Source organism: Trichechus manatus, unplaced genomic scaffold, assembly GCF_000243295.1.
Source record: "Trichechus manatus latirostris isolate Lorelei unplaced genomic scaffold, TriManLat1.0 scaffold00093, whole genome shotgun sequence".
Classification (NCBI taxonomy): domain Eukaryota; kingdom Metazoa; phylum Chordata; class Mammalia; order Sirenia; family Trichechidae; genus Trichechus; species Trichechus manatus.
Genome location: NW_004444029.1, coordinates 5,400,287 through 5,424,300, shown reverse-complemented (window position 1 = coordinate 5,424,300; position 24,014 = coordinate 5,400,287). Strand labels below are relative to the sequence as shown.

The following is a 24,014-nucleotide window of genomic DNA, read 5'->3' as shown; positions in this document are numbered from 1 at the left end:
TTTCTCTCTTTATCATGATGTTGCTTATTGGTCCAGTTGTGAGGATTTTGGTTTTCTTTATGTTGAGGTGTAATCCATACTGAAGGCTATGGTCTTTGATCTTCATCAGTAAGTGCTTCAAGTCCTCTTCACTTTCAGCAAGTAAGGTTGTGTCATCTGCATAACACAGGTTGTTAAGGAGTCTTCTTCTAATCCTGATGCTGCATTCTTCTTCATATAGTCCAGCTTCTCGGATTATTTGCTCAGCATACAGATGGAATAAGTATGGTGAAAGTATACAACCCTTTCACACAACTTTCCTGACTTTAAGCCACACAGTATCCCTTTGTTATGTTCTAAAGACTGCCTCTTGATCTACATACAGTTTCCTCATGAGCACAATTAAGTGTTCTGGAATTCCCATTCTTTGCTATATTATCCATAATTTGTTATGATCCACACAGTCGAATGACTTTGCATAGTCAATAAAACAAGGTAAACATCTTTCTGGTATTCTCTGCTTTCAGCCAAGATCCCTCTGACATCAGCAATGATATCCCTCCTTCCATGACCTCTTCTGAATCCAGCTTGAATTTCTGACATTTCCCTGTCAGTGTACTGCTGCAATGTTTTTTTAATTATCCTCAGCAAAATTTTACTTGTGTGTGATATTAATGACATCGTTTGATAATTTCTGCATTTGGTTGGATTACCTTTATTTAGAAAGGGCAAAAATATGCATCTATTCCAGTCCATTGGCTAGGTTGCTGTCTTCCAAATTTCTTGACATAAAAGAATGAGCACCTTCAGCACTGCAGCCATTGGTTGAAACATCTCAACTGATATTCCTTCAGTTCCTGGAGCCTGGTTTTCCACCAATACCTTCAGTGCCAGTTGGACTTCTGTCAATACTATTGATTCTTTACCATGTGCTCCCTCTTGAAATGGTTGAATGTCAACCAATTCCTTTTGATACCGTGACTCTGTGTATTAATTACGTTCATCTTCTTTTGATGCTTCCTGTGTCATTCAATATTTTGCCCATGGAATCCTTCAGTATTGCAACTCGAGGCTTGAATTTTTCTCTTCAGTTCTTTCAGCTTGAGAAATGCTGAGCGTGCTCTTCCCTTTTGGTTTTCTAACTCCAGGTCTCTGCACAATTCATTATACTACTTTGTCTTTCTTGAGCCATCCTTTGAAATCTTCTGTTCATCTCTTTTATGTCATCATTTATTCCATTTGCTTTAGCTACTCTACATTCAAGAGTAAGTTTCAAAGTCTCTTCTGACATCCATTTGGTCTTTTCTTTCTTTTCTGTCTTTTTAATGACCTTTTGTTTTCTTCATATGTTGTCCTTGATGTCATCACACAACTCATTTGGTTTTTGGTAATTAATATTCAATGCATCAAATCTATTCTTGAGATGATCTCTAGATTCAAGTAGGATGTACTCAAGGTTGTACTTTGGCTCTCATGGACTAGTTTTAATTTTTTTCAGCTTCAACGTCAACTTGCATATGAGCAATTGATGGTCTGTTCCACAGTCAGGCCCTGGCCTTGTTCTGATTGATGATACGAGCTTTTCCATCATCTCTTTCCACAGATGTAGTCGACTTGATTCCTGTGTATCTCACCTGTCGAGATCCACATGTGTATTCGCCGTTTATGTTGTTGAAAACATGTATTTGAAAATTTGATCTTGCAAAATTCTTTCATGCAATCTGTGGCTTCTTTTCTATCACCAAGGCCATACTTTCTAACTACAAAACCTTCTTCTTTGTTTCCAACTTGCAAATTCCAATCACCAGTAATTGTCCATGCACCTTAATTGCATGTTTGATCAATTTCAGACTGAAGAAGTTGGTAAAAATCTTCAATCTCTTCATCTTGACATTAGTGTTTGGTATATAAATTTGAGTAATAGTCGTATTAACTAGTCTTCCTTGTAGGCGTATGGATATTATCCTATCACTGACAGCGTTGTACTTCAGGACAGATCTTGAAATGTTCTTTATGATGATGAATGCAACAGCATTCCTCTTCAAGTTGTCATTCCCAACATTGTAGACCATATGATTCTCTGATTCAAAATGATCAATACCAGTCCATTTCAGCTCACTAATGCCTAGGATATTGATCTTATTAATGGCATTTCATTTTTCATGATTTCTAATTTTCCTAAGTTCACACTTTGTACATTCCATGTTCTGATTATTAATGGATGTTTGTAGCTGTTTCTTCTCATTTTGAGTAGTGCCACATACATATCATTAATTAGCCTCAAAGCTGGACTCCAGGTCCTTACCAGGTTAGGCTGAAGAGGGCATGCTCCTTGAGAGAAGAGATATGACTTAACTTTACTCCACGTCTACAGTGTTTCTGGTAGGCAATGAATGTCCATCTGAATGAATGAATGTATCAGTATATTAATAAATGAATGGTTAGATAAAGTTTAAAAAGGAGATAGACCCTTGTGGAAATGTTATATGCACCAGATACACTTTCAAGATCACTTCCATGTATCTATTGAGATCCTTCAGCACAGATACCTGGTTTCTTAGGAAGTTATTAGATTTAGATGGTATGTTAATTTCGTACTGCTGCCATAACAAATTCTCACAAACTTAGTGGCTAAAAGCAATATAAATTTATTATCTTAAAGTTCTTTATGTCAGAAGTGTGACACAAGACTCACCAGAATAAATATCGATGCACTGTCAGAGCTGCATTCTTTCCTGGAGGCTTTACAGGAGATAACCTTTCCTGGCTTATTCACATTGCTGGCACAATTTATACAGGCCTCTATATCTCAGAACAAGGCTTTGAACTGGTTCTTCCAGGTTCACTCATGGCCAAGGAAGCAAACCCAGACAGATCTGAATTTTTAAAATTTGGGTGAACCGGAACAATAACAACAATGGGAAAATTACGGGATAGCCCTGCTAGAAACCTAATCTCCCTCTTAGAAAACAAGGGCAGCGTACACGTTGCATAGCAACCAAATCTCTTGCCTGTCAGAATTTGAGAAAAGTCAGAAACAGTGGTGACCCGCTCAAAGATGGCACTGACCACACCATGTTGTACATGTGTTGCTCCCCACAGTCCTGCCAATAATCCGATCTCATATATCAAGTTTCTGAAAGGCCTCACTATGCATCTTCCAAGTCTCCTATTCCACAGCTTTGACCTATAATTTTTCCCATTTCGGTTATCATTCTGGATCACCCAAATTGTAAAAATTTGGGTCTATTCTGGTTTCTTCTCATCAGAAATGACTGAACTGGTTTGAATGGATTTGAAGCCCTGTCTCAGAACCAGCAACTGGGCATCAAATCCTTCTTAAGCTGCTCTCTCTCTCTCTCCCACTTTGACCACAGCTGGGAAAGGCTCAACACTTCTATGGATTTATGTGATTAAATTAGGCCCACCTGGATAATCCAGGGTAATCTCTCCACCTCAGAGTCTGAAACCATAATCACATCTGCAAAGTCCCTTTTGCCATGTAAGGTAACATATTCACAGATGCCAAGCATTAGGGTATAGACATCTTGGGGCCATTGTTCTGCCTGCCTCAGATGGGCAGGGGAGTGCCACAGAAGTGAGGAAGAAGTCAAAGGATTTGTTCTGAACAAATATCAAAGGAGGAAACACTGAATGTTTTCCTAGTTGATCAAAATAAACACTTAAATTTACTTTCTTAGTCACAGTTAGCAGGTCAAAAGATTTTCATAGTTTTAAAATATAATTTAAAACCTTAAAATATCTTGAAATATAATAGGTACTAGTAAATGATTTTATTTATTTATGTGAATTAATTAAGATGTAGGTATGGATAACGAGTAGAATGTTGAATTTTGTAAGGATGATGGTTCTGTTACAGAATTAATAAAAACTGGTTTCAGCCTATTTTATTAATGGTTTTTTACGACACTTTTCAGCCAGCCGTTTTCCAGTTCAGGGAAAGTTTATTGAGTGGATGCAATGGGAACAATCTATAAGAGAAATCAGTATTTTTTAAGTCACTCCTATGGTAAAGTGTATTTACCTTTGTTGTAGACAACATGAAAGAGCATTTGGATGTGTAGGAGCCTAGACAGAATGGTCAATGGAGTGGCTTAGGATAACGAAAGGCCAATGTCAGAATATAGACAAAAAGAAAACAAATTAGCACTGAAGTGTCATGTTTAATATGACAGGGAAGACTTTCATTTTCATTCACCTAGAAGATAAAAATAGCAGAGGTGGAGTGAGGAATATTGAATTAATCAGTGTCTACTGATAGAGTAAGAATAGATTTGTAACATGAGATGATCAAGGATGACTTTCCCTCCAGTGTAAACAATCAAGTATTAGATGAATGGATACATAGGAAACTTCTGGAAGGATTCATAAGGAACTAAATACTATGATCATCTGTTGGGTGTGAGATGACAGAATTATGCATACACAATTTATAATTTTCATATTACATTCTTTTGTACATTGCCTTTTTTACCATAAACATGTTATTTTTCTAATTTATAAAGATAAGTTTTTTGAAATTATATCAAAACAAAAAAATTGTTCCCAAAAAGATTCAATTAGAAAGTCTAGAAATGAAATTGTAGAATGAATTCTGGAAATGAAAAATAAACTGAAATTAAAAATTCAATGGTTAAGTTTAATAGCAACTTAGACACAGGTGAGGAGAGAATTAGTGAACCTGCAGATAGCTTAGGGAAAAAAATAATCATAGTGAATTACAGAGAAAAGAAAGATGAATAACATAGAAAAGAAAGGCAGAGACATATGGGTTATGGTGAAGAGGGTTATAATATTTATAATAAGTGTCCCAAGGAAAAAGCAAGAGCAAATGGGTAATAAGTCATATTTGAAGATAAAATGGCTTAGAATTTTCCAAAAGTGACAAAGACATCAACCACAAATACAAGAAGCACTAGAACTTGAAGCAGGATAAATACAAAGAAAGTCACACTTGGGCACTTCATTGTGAGCCATCCCTTCTCCTACAGAATGCCTTCAAGGGAGGACACTTCTTCAAACCCAGAAACTCACATTCTTCCCTTAGAGATTACTTTCCTGGCCCAAGAAGAGCCATCCTGAGAGTCCTCACTCTTTATCTCTTGGTTTCACTCTCTTCCTATTCAACTCCTATTGTAGAGGCTCCTGAATCCATGTCTGCTTCTACTTTGTGTTTTAGCTCATTTTTCCACCCTGAGTTCATCATTCTCATCCTCTTCTCCTAAAAGTAGGGGGTAGGTAAGGATTTGGACATGATCAATAACTGTGGCACAGCTCCAGGTACAATTTCTACACAAGAGGGGCCATAGTTCTGGTCACCATGCCGAGTACAGGGGAGTGCTGACCCACATTCAGATGACACCATGGCTTCATTGGCAAAAGGGCTCTGCTTCTCATTAAATCAAACCAAACCCATTGTTGTTGAGTTGATTCCAGTTCACGGTGACCCCATGTGTTACTTAATAGAACTGATCCATAGGGTTTTCTTTGTTGAAAACTTTACAGAGGCAGATCACCAGGCCTTTCTTCCACAGAGGCACTGGGGAGGTTCAAACTCTCAATCTTTAGGTTATCAGCTGATCGCAAACTGATTGTATCACCAAGGCTCCTTACTTCTCCTTAAGTCCTGTATTTACTGGGATTGGGGGAACAGGGCCTGCAGAAGGGTTCTCTAAGCAAGCAAAGGCGGAATCATGTTTCTGAACCCTACCTCTTCCTGGACCTGTTTCTAAATGAAAGTTCCATGATGTGACAAAGTTGCTCCTGTTTCTATCACTATCTGCCAGAGCAATATCCAGAAAAGGGAACGGAAAATGTCATGTTCCAGTTCCCTTGGAACTGGAGGGACATTGGAAGGGGATGGTATCTTTTGACAAGACGAATGACTGAATACTAGAAAGATGTGAGGAGCTCCCCAGGAGACCTGGGCCTTTAGCAGGTGGGATGTAGAGAAAGGAGGAGCTAACATATGGAAAGGGAGCCATGATCTTCTGGTGAAGACAAGCCCTAGCAAGCACGGGGGCTTCTCTGAGGAGAAGGGACGAAAAGAGGACAGGAGGGATGTATGGGGGTGGCCCCTTTGACTTCCTTTGAGATTGATTATGTAGTACGTTGGAGCCCTTTCTATTTAGACCTGTGGGACCGTGAGTCAATAAGCAAAGCTGAGCTAAGGTGTTCGTCATATTAAACTTCAATTCATTGGTGTGAAAAATCACTCAGTCTCTTAGGGCTTTGTATCACTCTATCAGCTCTCCTAGAGGAAAAAAAAAATGCCTCTATGGATTCTGAGATGGTTCCACAAGAAAATGGGATAGGAGAGCATCCTAGGATAAGCAAATATAACACCAGGGAAATTCAGTAGGGATCCCTGATACAGGGAAGTGCCTGACCCAGCCCCTCAGTGCTGACCAAGAATATGACCTCTCCCACTCCAACCTCCATGACCCTCTTCTATCAGAAAGGGTTGTCCTGGCTGTGCACACAGAGGGAATCAGTACAAGCGATGGCATTGACACCTCTGTATCTCCCCACCCACTGCCTCCGCCACTCCTGGCATCACCCTGCTTCCTCTACTCCACCTGCCCCGTCCTCTCTCTCAGACCACGTCAGTCCTGGAATTTGATCTGACTTTGGGTTTCTGCCTCTTTTGCCATATCCAGGGAGAACATAATTTTCTTGAGCCTGATGAGTCCTCAAAATGTAAGAGCAGGTGTAATTTTAGGAGTAGCTCTCATGATTACAAACAATAAGAATGAAAGTGTGGAGGTAAGTGAAGAATTGGGGGCTAGGGAAAAAGAGAACCACTATCATAATAAAGAATGTTGGTAGCAATCACTGATTTCATCTTAAAAACCTTAACATCATATCTTAGTCCTCTTGAGACTCAGAGCAAGCCTGTTGTGGATGTGGGGATTCTTATTTCCATTGTAAAGATGAAGGAAGGGCTGCATGGAGAGGTTAAGTGAGTGGGGCTTTTAACCATGGGGTCCAGATCTTTCCACTTCACCAAGGGAAATAAAGGGAAATTAGGAAGAAAGAAGAGCAATAAAAGTGGAGATAAAATCCAAGATGGATAAGAGCGAGCGACAGTGATGAATTAGCTGCTAAAACTGTACCCCTGTATTTCCCCCTTTGCTCATGCACTGATGGGGCCAGGAGGCCCTGCTCAGCAAGCCACAGCAGATGTAAGGGAAGGTGGGAGCACTTCAAAAAGGAGATGTTCCATCAGACAGAAATTTGTTTTGGGTTCATGACCTCTCTTCTCCCTGTTCTCTTCATGGAGCTTCCAGAACTCTATGGGCTCCTACTTCCCTGTCTTTGAGGGCAATCCCCAATTCCTTTGTGGTCTCTTTAAGCTTTTAAGGAAACAGAGGGAGAGTCCAGAAGTTACCAAAGTCCAAAGAAGAATAGGAGTGAACCAAAAACCAAAACCATTGCTGTTGAGTTGATTCCAACTCATAATGACCCTATAGGACGGAGCAGAATTGCTCTATAGGGCTTCCAAGGCTGTAATCTTTACAGAAGCAGACTACCACATCTTTCTGCCATGGAGGGGCTTGTGTGTTCAAACCACCCAAGTTTTGGTTAGCAGTCGAGCGCTTAACCACTGCACCACCAGGGCCCCAGGAATAGGAATAGAACCCAAAACCTATTCAAATATCAGTGATGTGAGAGCACCTTGGGAGAGCCCCAGTCCAGAATTATTCTCTGACGCTGTTTCAGGAAGACATCCTGACATTTTCTCCCCTCAGATCTGTCCCCATCAGCTTGCTTCTCCCATCAGGAGAACCTCACAGACAGTACTTGCGTCTTCTCTCTGATTATATGCTTTATAGTTATTTTGACTGAGGAAGAGCAGGTGCAAAATACTCTCCATCCAAGGGCTTTCAGGCTCCAAAATTTGCACAATAACCATGGTACTTGACATTCTTTATCACTTACAAAGTCCAAAATCACATTACTTCACACAAACTTCACAGGTAGGTATTAATACTTCCATCTCACAGACACAGAAAGAGAAGCGAAGAGAGGTGAATGCTGCATGCCAAACCTGGAAAACAGTACACTTGGGACTCCACCAAGACTTCCACGAAAACCCTGGTCTCTCTCTCTTTCTTTTTTTAATTTTTGTTTACACTACACCAAGCTGACAAGACAAATGGGTGCCTCCAATCTTACTGTTCCTCTTAGCTTACAGAGTAGAAGTTAATTTAAGTCATTTTCCATCAACTCCAATCTGGGTAACCTCAGCCCAGGCCAAACCGCGGCCACCGGATGCTCTAAGCCCACCCAGCCACAGTCTAAATCATCCATTTCATTGTTGAAACAAGGAGTACGGTGTCCCCTCACAAATCAACTGCCAAGCTAAATGCCAGCTAGACCCAGCGGCTCACTCACAATTGCGGAGGCAAAGTCTCGCTCCATGACAGAAGACAAATGTGATGTCTGATATGGCCTTCAGAACAAAATTTAAATGTCAGTCATTCATCATATCAAAAAAATAAGTAAATAACAAAAAACTTTTCTCTTTTTTAACAATCCAGATTAACGTTGAACATGGCAGATAAAGATGATTCCAAATCCCAAAAAAAATCCATTTCTGTACAGTCCATTCCAAATCATAGCAACCATATAGGACAGAGTAGAACTTCTCCATAGGGTTTCCAGGGAGAAGCTGGTGGATTTGAACTGTCCACCTTTTGGTTAGCAGTCGAAAGCTTAACCACTGTGCCACTAAAGTTGAGTGTGGAGTGAAAGAGTTGGGGGCATTGTAGCTGTAGATCTCTGTGGTGCCTCATAGCTCAGGTGCCCTAATAGGGGCTCACACTACTTCATGGCTCAAATCCAGGGCCGCCTCAGTCACATCTGCCCTCTAACTCTTCCCGGCCTTCCTCTCCCCGGGTTAGAGCCAACACCACTGTCAGCCAGGGCCATACTCACCCTTTCGGTAGTTTCCTCTACATGCCTGTTTGTGCGATCAATGCACAAGAAACTTCTACTGGGAAGTAGCAACATCTCATCAGTGAAGACTCTGCTTGACTGGCCACTCATGTCAGATAATGGGGACCATCAGGAGAGGCCAAAGGGGAAAGGGGAAGTCAGGAAGGGGCTGAGGGCAACAGGAGTGAGGGGGCACAGGGATAAGGCCCAGTGTGAGGGAAGGGGCACAACTGTCCTGCCTTGTGTATGTATATACATGAGGCTGAAAGAGGGAGCTGAGCACCAGAGTCAGTAAGTGGGAGGTGAAGACGGTGTGGGGCCCCTGAGTAAGAAGCCCGTAAGTCTTGTGGTGTGAAGTCAACTCTCCCGAAGTAGTTCTGCTTCTCTCTCCAGAACATGAAACCGTAAAAGGGACAGTTGAAGTTGTGTCAGCTGTGAGTATATGCACCGATGATGAGGTCATGTACCCTGAACCTGGACACAAAGCATATGATGAGAAGCTTGTGACCTTAGTGACCTGAGCTTAATGCTGTTGCTTGGACCCTCTGAATCTCACTTATAGAATCTCCCCTCTGAGAAGAACTACCTCTGAGTCTGTGGGCATATGGGTAGACTGTAACATGAACTTTCAACAAACTTCTCATTGTCTCAGTGTCTTCTCTGTGTCCTTTCCTCCCAAATGTACTGCTACACCAGCCCAGATCCCCAAGGTCTGACAGCATCAGTCATTCAAGAGACTTTCTCAGGTGTAATATAATGGGCACTCCCTCCCCAGAGAATGAGGACCGGGAGAAGGCAGGAATTAGTCTCACCATTTGACAAGGAGGCAAAATGCTCCGAGAGAAGATAAGCAATTATCCCAGAGAGACACAGAAAACAAAAAAAAAGGGAACTTGCAAATATTGTAAGTCCCCCCACATTTCAGTCTAATGACACCCAGATGCCTCCCTGCTATCTGAAAAGTCGACTAATCAGAAGTCCTCAAATGATTATACTTTTCTCCTCTTCTACTAGTGGCAAGGAAAGGAATCAAAAAATCACAGGATCATTGGGCGCCTGATGAGGATCACTCTCCCTGTGTCTACGCACTTGTCTTTCCTCACAGTAAAGTAAATAAGTGAGGAATGAGTGGATATGGGAACCTTTAGGCACTGCTGGTGGGAATGTATAAACGAGTGCAGGCTTTTGGACAACAATCTGGCATTACTTAGCCAAATTAGTTAGTACAGACCCTATCACCCAACACCTAGACAACTAAAAGCGATAGTAAGAGGGATCACTTCCAGCCCTCGGTTCCTAGACCAATGTATTCCAGCTATCAAGGACACAACACTCTTTGGTGGCCATTGGTTCAAAATATATACCACATCTTGAAGGACATCACCATATCCTTAAAGAGCATGATTCTCATGCATCTCCTTAGCTACTCATTTGTGAGCTGTTTCCAGCATGTTATTAGGAGAGGACAGCAGATTCCTGATGATTCAGTTAATGGAAAGACCAGTAGATACAGTCAGTTCTCATTATTAACAGTGGTTATGTTCTATAAAAACACCATGAACACTTTATTAGTGAATACCTAATTACTGCTCCTAGGGGAAATACAAGGCTCAGTGCTTGCAAGCCTCTGGTCACAACATGTTTGTCAACCAATTAATACGTAACCCTGTCTTATGTGTATTTCTGTTTAAGGACACCTCATTTAATATATAGTGTTGATTCATTAAGAGTGAACTCACAGTCAACAGCAAAGCTTATCTAACACATGTATTTTCTCCATAAAGTACATCACAGCCTTCTTGCACTTAGGAACGCTAGGTAGCACTTCAGCACCATATTTGGGATTCATTTTAAACAGCAAAATTACCCACAAAAAATGTCAAAAATGTGACACTAAATAATCCACACAGAGATCTTGTTTTTTAATAGAATGAGAGCTGAAACAAGAAGGCGGAATGTCACCTTGTTCAGCCTCAGCTGAGCTCATGCCCATTGAACAACTCAAATTTTTCACTGCTTTGCACATGCGCTTGTCTGTGAATAACCACAACAGTGCTGAGAGTATTGACTTCAGGGTTACAAATTAATTTTAGCAAGTAAACGAATTTACAAACACAGACTCCGTGATAATGAAGAACAATTGTACCGTGATCATGTGACCATCGTGACAACTTCCACCAGAGAATGGTTCCCTCGATCTGAGGATATATTTTATGGATCCCCAGTTAAGAAATCGATACTCTGTGAGCCCTTGGATAGTGGTGCTACCAAGACACTGCAAGTAGGAAAGAATAATCCATACCTAGAGTATATATCAGTCCCAGCAAGGGCAAACCACTGCCTTCTCCAGGGTCAAAGGGTCCAATGTAACCATTGTTTTACCCAATGTTTAGTTGGTCTCCTGGAGAGATGGTACTATAGTGAGGTCTTGACATTAGGCTCTGTGGTTGAATAACAGGATCATTCTTGGAAAAAGGAAATCTTTGCTTTTGGACATATGTATGGTCTCATTCTCTCATAAGCCTTTACACAAGCTGTGGGAAAGCTGAGGACAGATGCTGGCTGACAGCCATTGAACCAGTCTCACTGTCCTCCTAATTGTTCAATATTTCTGCTGTGTCACATGCTTTCTTATGAGCACTGGCATGACACCCAACAATGCACCACACACACACACAATGGTGACTCCATCTTCACCTATTACAAGTGTTCCTTACCAGATGGGAAGGATACTTTAATTTTCAACATGAACTTTGGTTTAGTTTGGTTTTATCTTTTGTTTTGAGGGATATTTTTATCCCATAAATATTTTCAACAAAACTTTCCAGCTCAGAGTTTTATTAAGAGTTTATGTGAAAATGATGGAAATCACTGGCTCATAAGTACATTGGGAAATGCATCTACCTTCTTTCCAGCTTGTTTATAGGTTCACAGTTACTTTTTTTTTTTTTTTAAATAAAAGACTTTTACTGTAGAATACTTTTAATTTCACCTTTTGTATTTTAATTTTGCTGAAGGGCTGATTGGGACTCTCATGTTCTTATTAAACCTCTAACAAATCTCAAAAAAATAAAAATAAAAAAGAACTCAGCACCAACTCCACCTCTTTCTGGTCTTGGTGGTGGCAGGAAAGTAAACAGTGCTGCCACCCTTGTCAGGAGGACTCACCATGGCTCCTGCTGTGGCCTGGGACTGATGAGGACCCTCCAGGCCACCAGTGAAATAAGTGGGAAAAAGGAGAAATTAAAGCTTAGGTGTGTCATTTTGTATGTGCAAGTCTGCAACTACTTATTTCAGTATTTGGCTCTTTGCAATAAACCTTTTGGCATAATGAACTCAAGACAACAAAGTGTATTATCATAAAAAACTAAGTACTGGATTTTTGTTTCTCCAAAAGTTGATGGCGGACATGGGTATTAGTGTCCTAGGGCTGCAGAAACAAAGTACAGTAAAGTGGTGACTTCAAAGAACATAAACTATTGTCCCACAGTTCTGGAGGCTTCAAGTTCAAATTCAGGGTGTCAGCAGGGCCATGTTTTCCAAGACTCTGAGGGATGTTCCTTTCTTGTGTCTTTCAGCTTCTGGTAGCCCGAGTGTCCACTGGCTTGTAGATGCATCTTCACATGGCCGTCTTTCCTCTATGTCTCTTCTCCTCTTTATAAGGACACCACTCACATGGGATCAGGACCCACATTACTGCAGTATGACCTCATATTAACATAACTCATAATATCTTCAAAAACCCTACTTCCAAACAAGGTTCACAGGTACAGGGGCTAGTACGTGGACATGTTTTTTGGGGGGGACACACTCAATCGATACCAACATGTAACTTTCACAATATGTTTGTTGTCACTTACCATCTATCATTGTGGCTATGTCACTGATCACCTGAAAACCTCAGACCTAAATCTGTTGAATGAGCATCAGCATCTACTTCAAAAGTTAGTGGTCAGTTTAAAAAGAAAATACCTAAAGATGACACTTATCTACACAGCTACAGAAGGTACACTTCCTAACTCAGTAGACCACAACATTTCATTTTGACAAAATAATGATTTGAATTCCAAGTTCTACATTTTTCATTTCAAGGTTATTTCTGCATATACAAAAAAATTAATTGATAGCTATTAAGGTGTTGGGCCCCTTAGTAGAACAAAAAATTCACATTATCTTGATTTCAGTTTTATATCACTTCCATCAGGGTCGTTCAAATACAAAAATCAGTTAATTCAGATAGTGGTTAGATTGTCTTCACTCAATTCATAAAATAAAAGTAAGACTTTGAGAAGTTCTTTCTGCTGAGCATAAAATAGCTGACATTTTACTGAGTGCTATTAAAACTCATGAAAAAGGTAAACATTTAAGATAGAAATTATTTGTTTTGCAGTAATAATATGAATACAAATAAAAATGCAATAAAAACTAATGTTCTTACTAAATTAAGAAACCAATAAAGCTGAAAGATAATTTGGATTTTTTTTATTACAAATATAATTCAGAAAAAGCATTCAAACAATCTGTGATAATTTATCCATCAAAACAGAAGTTGTAGTTGACAAACCTTGTAATTTGCTTTTATATAGGGAGAGTAACTGACCTACAAAATTTATCTGAAGAATCTCATATTGAATAACAAAAATACTTCAGAAAGATACACACTCTTTCTTCCTTTACTTTTTCTCATCAATCATATTTTAGATATGAATCTTTGAAGAACTACTTTGTAAATTGATATAAATTTGCTACAAAGATATTGAATGTTTTGATAAACATTTGCTCTAAATTTTGATTACTTTTGTGCAAAATTAGAGGTATATTCATAGTAAAAGTATTAAATAAATGAAGCACAAAAAATTTCAGCTTTTAAAGCTGTTAGTAAATTATGATTACTGAAACACAACTTATAAACAGGAAGACATTGAATATTGACATTTATCCCTACACAAGTAAGGAAGAAAACCTTCTGAACAGCATCGGAACATTATCTAATATACTGCGGGAAGATGAGCCCCTCAGATTGGAAGCACTCAAAACACGACTGGAGAAGATCTGCCTCCTCAAATTAGAGTCAAACTTAATGACATGGATGGAGTCAAGCTTTCAAGACCTTCATTTGCTGATGTGGCAAGACTCAAAATAAGAAGAAACACTTGCAAACAACTATTAATAATCGGAATGTGGAACGTAGAAAGTATGAATCTAGGAAAATTGGAAATTATCAAAAATGAAATGGAATGCATAAACATCGATATCCTAGGCATTACTGAGCTGAAATGGACTGGTATTGGCCATGTTGAATCAGATAATCATATGGTCTACAATGCTGGGAATGAAAAATTGAAGAGGAACGGCATTGCATTCATCCACAAAAAGAACATTTTAAGGTGTATCCTGAAGTACAATGCTGTCAGTGATAGGATAAGATCCATACATCTACAAGGAAGACCAGCTAATACAACTATTATTCAAATTTACGCACCAACTTCTAAGGCCAAGATGAAGAAAATGAAGATTTTTACCAACTTCTGCAGTTTGAAATTGATAGAACATGCAGGCAGGATACATTGATAATTAATGGTGATTGGAATGAGAAAGTTGGAAACAAAGAAGGATCAGTAGTCGGAAAATATGACCTTGGTGATATAAACAATGCCAGAGATCACAGGATAGAATTTTGCAAAACCAACAAATTCTTCATTACAAATAGCTTTCTTCAACAACATAAACAGTGACTATACACTTGGACCTCGCCAGATGGAATATACAGGAATCAAATCCACTACATCTGTGGAAAGAGATGATGGAAAAGCTCAGTATCATAAGTCAGAACAAGGCCAGGGGCTAACTGTGGAACAGACCATCAATTGCTCATATGCAAGTTCAAGTTAAAGCTGAAGAAAATTAGAACAAGTCCAACAGAGCCAAAATACAATCTAGGGTACATCGCACCTGAATTTAGAGACCATCTCAAGAATAGGTTTGATGCTTTGAACACTAATGACTGAAGACCAGACGAGTTGTGGAATGACATCAAGGACATCCTACATAAAGAAAGCAAGAGATCATTAAAAAGACAGGAAAGAAAGAAAAGACCAAAGTGTACATCTGAAGAGACTCTGAAACTTGTTCTTGCATGTCGAATAGCTAAAGCGAAGGGAAGAAATGATGAAGTAAAAGAGTTGAACAGAAGATTTCCAAGGGTGGCTTGAGAAGACAAAGTAAAGTATTATAATGACATGCAAAAATACCTGGAGTTAGAAAACTGAAAGGGAAGAACACTGTTGGCATTTCTCAAGCTGAAAGAACTGAAGAAAGAATTTAAGCCTCGAGTTTCAACAATGAAGGATTCTATGGACAAAATACTGAATGACGCAGGAAGCATCAAAAGAAGATGGAAGGAATACAGAGGGTGAATATATCAAAAAGAATGTGTTGACATTCAATCATTTCAAAAGGTAGCATATGATCCAGAACCAATGGTACTGAAGGAAGAAGTCCAAGCTGCACTGAAGACACTGGCAAAAAACAAGGCTCCAGGAATTGATGGAATACCAACCAAGGTGCTTCTACAGATGGAGGTAGGATTGGAAGTGCTCACTCGTCTATGCCAAGAAATTTGGAAGACAGCTACCTGGCCAACCCACTGAAAGTGATCCATATTTATGCCTATTCCCAGAAAGGTTATCCAACCCAATGTGGAAATTATAGAACAATATCATTAATATCATAGGCAAGAAAAATTTTGCTGTTCATTTAAAATCAGTTGCAGCAGTACATTGACAGGACACTGTTAGAAATTCAAGCCGGACTCACAAGAGGACATGGAACCAGGGATGTCATTGCAGATGTCAGATATATCCTGGCTGAAAGCAGAGAATACCAGAAAGATGTTTACCTGTGTTTTATTGACTATGCAAAGGCATTCAATTGTGTGGATCATAACAAATTATGGATAACATACTAAAGAATGGGAATTCCAGAACACTTAAATATGTTCACAAGGAAACTGTACATAGATCAAGAGGCAGTCTTTAGAACATAACAAAGGGATACTGCGTGGTTTAAAGTAAGAAAAGTTGTGTGAGAGAGTTGTATCCTTTCACCATATTTATTTAATCTGTATGTTGAGCAAATAATCCGAGAAGCTGGACTATATAAAGAAGAACAGGGCATCAGGATTGGAGGAAGACTCATTAAGAACCTGTGATATGCAGATGACACAACCTTACTTGCTGAAAGTGAAGAGGACTTACAGCACTTACTGATGAAGATCAAAGACCACAGCCTTCAGTATGGATTGCACCTCAACATAAAGAAAACAAAAATCCTCACAACTGGACCAATTAGCAACATCATGATAAATGGAGAAAAGATGGAATTTGTCAAAGATTCCATTTTACTTGGATCCACACCACAATCAATGCCCATGGAAGTGGCCATCAAGAAATCATACGACACATTGCATTGAGCAAATCTGCTGCAAAAAACCTCTTTAAAGTGTTAAAAGCAAAGTTGTCACTTTAAGGACTAAGGTGCACCTGACCCAAGCCATGGTGTTTTCAATCATCTCATATGCATGTGAAACCTGGGCATTGAATAAGGAAGACCGAATAATTATTGACACCTTTGAGTTATGGTGTTGGCAAAGAAGGTTGACTATACCATGGACTGCCAAAAGAAGGAACAAATTTGTCTTGGAAGTATTACAGCCAGAATGCGCCTTAGAAACAAGGATGGCGAGGCTTTGTCTCACATACGGTGGCCATGTTATCAGGAGGGACCAGTCCCTGGAAAAGGACATCATGCTTGGTAAAGTAGAGAGCCGGTGAAAGAGAGGAAGACCCTCAACTAGATGGATTGACACAGAGGCTGCAACAATGGTCTCAAGCATAACAAAGATCATGAGAATGGCGCAGGACTGGGCAGTGTTTCATTCTGTTGTACATGGGGTCCCTATGAGTTGGAACTGACTCAACGACACCTAACAAAAACAGCAATAAAGTAAGGAAGAAACTGAACAAATTAAATTATGAGGGCTCAGTGATTTAAAAGGTTAATTTCAAACTTTAAAAAGTATGTTTTAGAATCTCTCAACTTCTAGAAAGAATGTTTTATGGAGTTACTGTGTTTGATTGAATAAATGTATATCTTGTATTATAATGCAACAAAATCGAGAAGGGCTACACTTTTTCACAACTCAGATTTGGTAAGACATTCAAATGAATCATGAATAGAGAAAATTTATTTGATGAGCTTGTCTTATAAAATATTTTGAAGAATGGTTTTTTCTGCATGGAAGTTAAAATATTTATACAATTTAGTACAAAAAAAGTTAGAATTGAGAATGGCCTCCATTTAGCATAATTTGCTCAGAAGACATCAGTAATCTCAGTACCTATACAGACTATTTTCTCAATAGTCACAGAACGGTCCATTGAAAGTGTCAAGAATTTCATATCTATCGGCCATAAAATGCAACTCTAAAGAATGTTGCAGGCAATTTTATGAAGATAGGAGAGATAAAAGAAGATATTGAACAAATACATTATTCAGAAAAATACCAGTGACAAAGTGTCTTAGATACTAAGGACTGCCGTAACACAATATACCACAAATGGGTGGCTTTAGAGAACAGGAATTTATTCTCTCCAAGTTCTGGACGCTAGAAGTCTAAAATCAGGCCATCAGCAGAGGTAGGCTGTACGTGTGTGTGTGTGTGTGTGTGTGTCTCACTCTGTAGGCTCTAGTGGAATATTCTTGTCTCTTACGACTTCCGTAACCCCAGCACTTCTGATGGTTCCTTGGATACTTATAGATGCATCTTCTCATGGCGTCTGTCCTCCCCTGTGCATGTCTGTGTCTATTCTGCTCTTTTATAAAGACTTCACTCAGAATTAGGGAAATTCCAAGGAAAAATATGTTCCAACCTGGAATTCTATTCATAGCCATACCATTAAACAGAAAGTTAGAATAAAGGTATTTTGAGACACGCAAGAGTTCAAAAACTGTATCTCTCATGCACATTTCTCTGGAAGCAACTGGGGTATGTGCTCCACCAAATGAGAAAACTATGGCAACCAGAAAATCAGGAATTCATCATAACAGAGAAGCAAATAGAATCCCCAGGGTAATGAAGAGGGAGAGCCTAAGATGGCAGGTGTCCAGTTTGCAGCAGGTAGAAAGATCAAGGAATGATGTCTGTAAAGGTGGTTCTCAGTACCACCTTAGCGGTATATAAAGGGGACTCTACTTAAGTCCATGCCTGGGCCCCTGGTTGAACTTATACCAACATGTCCAAAAACAGGGAATGGATTAGGAACCAAATCCTCTCATCATTTACATCTCCAGATCTAGAGCTAAGAATGCCGATATAAACAAATGGAGTGGATTTGAAAATGATGCATCAGCTGCTTCCTCCTGTAGCGTGAATCCTGGGAGCTACCAAGGACCAGCCCATCAAACCAAGGAGACATTTTCCTCCACACACTAATGCAGAGTCCGTACTCAGGATGGCCAAGTCCTGCACTTATCAGGAAAACAAACTGTCACCACCTTCCTTCATCTTCATTTTAATCATCATAGGCACAAAATGCATCATTGGAATCACTGCAAATGGGTTCATCTTGGCTGTAAATGCAGCCAAGTGGATTCTGAATAAGGCAGTTTCCACAAGTGGCGGGATCCTGTTTTTTCTGGGTGCATCCAGAATAGCTCTCCAGAGCTTCATGATGCTAGGAACCACTCTCAGTTCAATCTTCCTAGGTTTTTATAACCAATGGATAGTATATGCAACATTCAAAGTCAGCTACATGTTCTTAAACTATTGCAGTCTCTGGTTTGCTACCTGGCTCAGTTTCTTCTACTTTGTGAAGATCACAGACTTCTATTCTCTTTTCCTCAAGCTGAAATGGAGAATTTCCAGATGGATGCCCTGGCTTCTGCGGCTATCAGTGTTCGTTTCCATGGGTTACAGTGTGCACTTCTTCAAGGCCATCTACACTGCGTATTGCAGCAACTATTTTTCTATCTCCTCCTCCAACTCCACAGAGAAGTACTTCCTAAGATCAACATGGTCAACCTGCTCCTTCTCTATAATGTGGGCATCATCCTTCCTCTCTTCATGTTCACCCTGGCAGCCACCCTGCTGGTAGCCTTCCTCAGGAAACACACCCTGCACATGGAGAGCAATGCGTGAGCTCAGGGACCACAGCATGCAGGCCCACATGGGGGTCATCAAAGCTATCAGCTACTTTCTCGCTCTCTACATCTTCAATGCTGTTGCTCTATTTCTCGATATGTCTGACATCTTTGATGCCAACAGTCCCTGGAACATTTTGTGCAAAGTCATCATGGCAGCCTACCCTTCTGGCCGCTCAGTTCTGCTCATCTTGGACAACCCTGGGCTGAGAATAGCCTGGAAGAGGTTCCAGCACCAAGTTCACCTCTACCTAAAAGGGTAGACTCTGTGACCAGCACCTAGGGAACACCATGGGACCTGGTCCCCCAGCTCTTCATTTCCTCCCAAGGCTTCCGTCTTCCCTCCTCTTCTCTCCCACAAACCTACCCTGATCCTTTCACCCAATGCAGTTTTTTGTATAGGAGGTCAATCTTCACTCCTCTCTTTTGCTTCTGAGGCACAGTCTTAGTGAAGCTTAACATACTGTTTACCTGGACCCTCTATTTCTACCTCCACTCGCTCTATCTAAGGCAGTGACTCTAAACCATGGCAAAACATTAGCCTCTCTGGCGGAGATATTTCAAAATATCAATGCTCAGCCCTATGCTAGATCATTAAGTCAATTTTTGGTGTTGGAACTTAAACAATATCCTCAAGTTCTTCAGATAGATACAGATAGGTGGATGTAGGCACCAACATAGAGGAAGGTTCTGCAACTTGGGCTTTTGGTAACTCCTCTCCTCCCCTTTCACATGCATTTGGGAAGTGTCTGCTGAGGGCCCACACTGAATACAATGAACAGATTCAGATTATTCGGGAAACTTTCTGAGCAGCAGCTGGAAGTGCATTTTTTCTCTTCCTCCAAAGACATGACCTGAAAAATTTGAAAATGCCTATGAAAATATTAACAATGCATAAAATATCCTTCAACCTAAAAATTATCATCTGAGAATTTTTCCTAGAAATAATATAAATATGAAAAAATATGTGCAGAAAGGTCAATTCAATTCTTTAATAGTATCGTTCATTATTGAGGACACTGGTATATCCATGAAATGGGATATGATGTAACAATTTTTTAAGTGAGATAGTTTCATGTGTTCTCAAATGAAAAGATCTCCAATATATTTACATTGCTGAACGCGAAAAGTAAGGAGCTATTTTGTGGTTCTATTTATCTTGCCCTTTTTAAAAAGAAATATACATAAATCCTGCATGTATGCCTGTATGTATGTATATGTGTCGGGGGGTGTGTATAAAGTTTCTGGACCAAAAATGATTAATAGAGGACTCCTGAGCATTGGCGTTGGGTATCATGTGGATAATTGCAACATTTCCATTTCATTTTATACCCTTCCATGTTGTTTGAGCTATTTAGAATATGTATGCATTAATTTCACAATTTTAAAAGATTTACATTGAGCTTTTTAATTAGAAAGAGAACTCGGTAAGTTGGAAAGTTTTCCGGGAGGAGACTGTGTGTTTTAATTTGTTAGTTGAGCCTCTCACAATATTTGTTTTCATAAAAAATGTAAAGCCCCAAAATCATGAGTTCATATATCTCACTCTGTCACTCCCTCCCAGCTTTCCACTCGACTTGCTCAAGGGTTGCCATGGAAACGTCCCAGACTTTCAGTCCATTGATACCTCTATAGATCTCTATGATCTATGATCTCTATGACCTATGATCTTATCCAGTTTGATTACATGGTTAATCATTATGCCCATACTCCTTAAAAATACTTGTAGTATTTACAGATGAAATGAGATATGTCTGAGGTTGGCTTTGAAATAATCCAGCGAAGAGTAAGGGAGTGATGAGTAGAGAGGTTAGATTGATTTCACAGTGATGATTTTTAAACAAGGTTTCAGGTACATGAGGGCTTTTTACACTAGTCTCTCTGTTTCAGAGTGTGTAAAATTTTCCCTAATAAGAAAATTTTAGATAAAAGGATAATGAAATACTTTAATTTCCTGGTCCTTTTCCTCCTTCATCTCCCTCTTGTGCTATAATCCCACATCTAGAGGAACCCAGCTACTTACCCACTCTGTGTTTGCTTCTGGACAGCTTAGTGTCACTTGGAAATACTTCAGAACTGGATGAATTTGTGTTCCTACAAAACCATGCTCTTCAGCCACAAATGAGTTACGTCACTGGATGTTCCTATCTTGTATTTCCCTAGAGAAGTCACTCATTAACTACCCACAAAGACCATCTGCCGTATTTCTTCTCAAACCTGCAACCTCTCTTCTCCCTGCCTCATTTTCAGTTGATGAACTTGTTATTCTTTAGCAGGCGCCATTAGAAAAATGTTCCTTCATCTTCCCATTACAACATCTACCAAACCACCATTTTCTTCTGCCTCCTTAATACTTCAATACAAAAAGTGCCTCTCCATGAAGAAATTAATTAGATGTGTTTGAATTACCCTCTATTATTTTTCCTTCCTCCACGTTCCACTTTTCTGTGCATTTTACTTTCTTTCTTTCATGTATGAGCCTTTCCTCAAAACATCCGGTGGTCCTTGAATGTCAGCTCTAAGAAACTGATTGAAAAATTTAAAAATAATTTAAAAATATTTTAAAATATAAAAATTATCCTGACAACTCTGTGTGAGAGTAATACATTCGAAGCTGAACTCTTAATCTTTCTTCCAAAATGCATTCCTCCTTCAATTTTCTCCAATTAATTTAATAATTTCACAATAACTTCAGCTTATGAAGCCAGGAAATCCCTGGCTAGTGCAAATGGTTAAGGTGCTCTCGGTTAACCGAAAGGTTCACAGTTCAAGTCCACCCACAGGCACGTCAGAAGAAAGCCCTGGTGATCTACTTCCAGAAAATCAGGCATTGAAAACCCTATGCAGCACAATTCTACTCTGATACACGTACAGTCACCATGAGTCAGAGTCAACTCAACAGTAAGTGTTGGGATGAAGTCAGAATCATGGGAACCATCTATGGGTCTGACTTTTATCCACCAAGTCCTTTATTTCTATTATATGATGTGTAGAAGTAAAAGACTATTCATTTGTTAATTTAACAATTAATAATTGAACACCAACTATATGGCAGGCACTATGCTAGGTGTAAGGTATAACATACTGAGTGAATTAAAGAGAGCCCCAGTTATTGAAAATCTTCTCGTCTAGTGGACAAACACAAGATAATGAAGTGTTGCGGTGCTGTTAGGTCAACCCAGCCAATAAGGACATATGTGAGTAAATAAGATTTTGAAAAAAAATAATGAAGGGATATTATAAATCAAACCAATAATTTAGAAGGTATAAATTACAAAATTAAATCTAAAGAAATCAGAATGAAAACATAATTCATTAAATCCTGATTTAATGAATTAAAAATAACAAAAGAGAGAATTAAAAATGAATACAAGAGCTGGTTCATTGAAAAATATGCAATAAATTAGTATTGTTACCATATATAAACAGCACAAACTACAAAATAAGAAATAAAAGAAAACTACAAATTGGAGAAACTACACTACTTAAGAAATTATTTTGTTTGAAGCTATGCAAATGAGTTTGAAAATCTAGATAAAATAGATATTCTAGGAAAAAGTAATTTACTAAAAATGACTCCATGAGTGGCATGAAATCCAATCAGAATAATGATCATGGTTGACTTACAGAAAGTTGTCAAGAGTCACTCCCCTAAACGTGCCAGGACCAGATGTTTTCACAAGGGAATGTTACCAACCTCTGAAAAGCAGATATTTCAAGGCTACGTAAATTGTTTCACACCATGAAAATTAAAAGAACCTTTCAAATTCTTCTTATGAAGTGAATGTAATTTTAATAACAAAAACTCTCTCCCAGAAAACTACAGCCTAACCTCAGTTACCAACAGTTATGCAAAAATACTAAACTAAGTTTTAGCAAATAGAATCTAGCAGTAAATGGGGTTTGTTCAATAAAATTAAAGTTGGTTTAATATTAGAAAATATATCAATATAATTTATCATATTACTAGCACTAAGGATGTCATGGATTGAATTATGTCCCCCAAAAATATATGTATCAATTTGGCTAGGCCTTGATTCCCAGTATTGTGTGATTGTTCACCATTTTGTCCTCTGATGTGATTTTCCTATGTGTTGTAAAACCTACCTCTATGATGTTAATGAGGTGGGATAGGTGGCAGTTATGTTAATGAGGCAGGACTCAATCTATAAGACTGAATTGTGTTTTGAGCCCATCTCTTTTGAGACATAAAAGAGAGAAGTGAGCAAAGAGACAGGGGGAGTTCATTCCACCAAGAAAGCAGCACCAGGAGCACAGCGTGTCCTTTGACCTGGGGTTCCTGCCTGGAGAAGCTCCTAGTCCGGGGGAAGATTGATGTCAGCTCCTCCAGAGATGACAGAGAGAGAAAGCCTTCCCCTGGAGCTGATGCCCTGAATTTGGACTTCTAGCTTACTAGACTATGACAGAATAAACTTCTGATTGTTAAAGCTGTTTACTTGTGATATTTCTGTTACAGCACCACTAGATGACTAAGACAAAGGATAAATATCACATAATATTTGTATAAATGCTGAAAAAACATGGATAAAATTCAACATTCATTCTTAACTACTAAGAAAATCTTAATAAAAATGAATGGATAATTTCTTAACATGATTAAATATGTGTATCTTATCTTAGTAGCCAGTAGTATTCTTAAGGAGAAAATATTATTTCCATTAATGGCAGGAACAAAGCAAAGATGTTCACTATCCCCTTATTAATTAACATTATCCCTATATATTATCCATTGCAATTAGAAAAGGGAAAAAATTTGAAAGTATAAAAATTAAAAGGAAAAAGATGGAAGTATTATTATCTGCAGATGACATGACTGTACAGCTACCTAACAAAAACAACTGAAAAGCTATTAT

General features: G+C 39.0%; 1 pseudogene; it reads left to right on the top strand.

Moving 5' to 3' along the window:
* The first annotated feature begins 18,452 nt into the window (after positions 1–18,452).
* On the top strand, positions 18,453–19,403 carry LOC101358603 (taste receptor type 2 member 39-like; annotated as a pseudogene).
* Positions 19,404–24,014: the final 4,611 nt, after the last annotated feature.